A 2,617-nucleotide genomic window follows, 5' to 3' on the forward strand; every position below is an offset into this window, starting at 1 on the left:
TAACCAAGGATCTACTTGCCATCCCCAGATTACAAACTCCATGGGCTCTTACAAAACTTGCAGGACCGTGTTTAAATTCCAGTTCATCCTCATTTTATCGCTGCGTCCTCCATTGTCCTGTTCATCTCGTGCGGCTGTCGTTTTTGTTCAGTCACACATAGGCACTTGCTGCTGCTGGTGGTCCATTTCTGCTTCACTCCTTCTCTGTTTCTGCTTCTAGATGCTTGAGTTTCTCTGTTTGCTGGAGCTGCAGTCACACGATAGGCTTAGTTGCCCCTGGACTTACCTAGAGGCAGACCCTGAGGCACGCACGGTTGCAGGAGTTTGTGTAGAAGGTTCCAGGAAACGCAAGTAAGGATGGGAAGATCGTGATAAAGAGAATGTGTGTGCTCTGGTTTCCAGTCTGTTCTGCAGAGCTCAGATCCAGGAGGAGCCTCCAGAACACCCTTGACAACTGACCCAGTGAGCGATGGAGAAACTTGGAATACTGACTGACTCCTCCTAAAGTGGACTGAAGGTTAATGTAAAAAATTCTCCCCTAAGGAGATGTGAACAATATCTACCCCTGATTCATAAAGCCTCAAAACAAACAAACAAACAAACAAAGATGAAAGTACAATTCCACCATAATTCACCTCCAAGGAACCAATGCATTTATTGGGTGCAGTCAGAGTACAGGTGTGGCATTGTGGGTAGGAGCATGAATGGCCCTAAAGCAGCTACACTACAAAGCCTCTGCCAGGNATGGATGATAGTTTCCTCGAGGATATATAGGTGAAGCTCTCTTCCTCTAACCTTCCTCAGCCCATATACGCCAGTCCCTCCAGAAAGCATCACACATACACCCCAGTCCNTATGCAGTTAAGGTAGAATTGCATATAATTGGCTAAGACAGTGGCTGGGAACTCAGATGAGGGTCAAGTATCTCTGAGAAAATGTCAACAGTCCACAGGCTGGCTCCTTATGGAATCTTTCAGGGAAGCATGGCTGGCCTGATGAAGAGAGATGCTGCTTAGCTTTGAGGATGGCAGTCTATAGTAGCTGCCCATGGAAAGCCGGGCTCCTCGTTGCCCTGCTCATGGCTAAGCTTGTACCATAGGTTGAAGGAGAAGAAACTGAAAGCTAAGAACACACCAGGTAAGAAATGGCCAGTCTATATACTAGAGACCTCTGGTGCAAGTGATCTCAAAGTTGGGGTGCCCATCCCATCTGCTAGAGTGTTTTTTTTTTAAGGAGGGTTGCTAATGGGACAGATAGGCAAGGTGGCATATTCCTATTATCCTAATATCCTTGAATCTGAGGCAGGAAAATCAGGTTTGAGACTACCTTCTGCTACATAGTGACATTTNGGGGGGAGGGACTAAGTTGAGTAGGTGGAAAAATACAATGTTACAAAAACACTGCAACACCACGTTTGTGAGCGCAGATCAAGGTCCTTTATGGTTTCATTGTTTGAGACACTGGATGTCTGCGTGTTACAGTAAAAGGCAAAGGGGACTGTAAGCCATAATGGCTGCCCACAGCCCTTCCCAGACATTCTCACATATTCTTTAGAAGTCATACAGTGACTTAACCAACATCAAAGATTAAATCGGTGTTCTGCCTGAATAAACAACTTGGAACGTTCCAAGTTTTTCAAAAGCCCAGTCAAGAGAGACAAAGAACTGAGTATTCACNTCCTCTGTGGGCCACAATGTCATGTTTCCAGAGAGATGTCACCCTGGGACTCCAGGCAGAACATAGTTCTTCTCAATCCCTCCTGCTTTACCCAAGCGCCAGGAGTGGTTAAAGGACAGAAGCTGAGTACCAACAGCTACTTCTAATCTGGCTACACAGTTCACACAGGATTTTCTGGAAGGTGAGGTCAAGCTTCACACCTTACATTTTCCCACATTAATAATCATATCAGCCCATAATCAACAAGGAAGTTTGAGGGCACGGGTAAAACCCAGAGTTGCCTATGAATCTCTAGCAACTCCTGTCCAGTTGCTCTATAATATCTTTAGCATCTTTAATTAGAACAAAGATTCTCAGCTCTCACTTGGAGCCTCTAAGGATTCATTAAAATTTAACAGACTTAGCAAGGAAGGGATCCACTAGTGAGCATGCTCAGTCCTGGGGAAATCATGAATAGTCTCAAAGCAGACGTCTCAACCCAAAATGGCATTCTGCGGNAGAGACTGTTCCAAAGCAAAATTAAAATGTCAAACACTTGCTCAATATTAGACCTGTAAAATTGTTTCTGCCTGAAACTCCCCCCGCCCCGAGGCCATCTCTCTCTTTTCTTCTACCTTAACACCCTTCCTTCCTCTGCCTTGATCACGGTGCTAAACAAAAAGATGGTTTCTCTGGGGTAAGATATGATCTACTACCACTATGATTCACAAATATAAAATGACCTACATAATTCCAAATATTCTCAGTACTCAAGTTTTACANCCACCTATAAAGGACAGAATGTTCAACGCCACGGGAGACAGCCTGGCAGTCTAAGGCAAAATGCTGGGAGCTGTGTCTTTTCTTGGCTCCATTGGTAAGAAAGAGATGTGGGAGGGATGGAGATCCAAGACTACTGAGAAGAAAATAAAAACACACAAAGAGAAAAAAATGCCCCCCC

The sequence above is a fragment of the Mus caroli genome, chromosome 9, assembly GCF_900094665.2.
Source record: "Mus caroli chromosome 9, CAROLI_EIJ_v1.1, whole genome shotgun sequence".
NCBI lineage: Eukaryota > Metazoa > Chordata > Mammalia > Rodentia > Muridae > Mus > Mus caroli.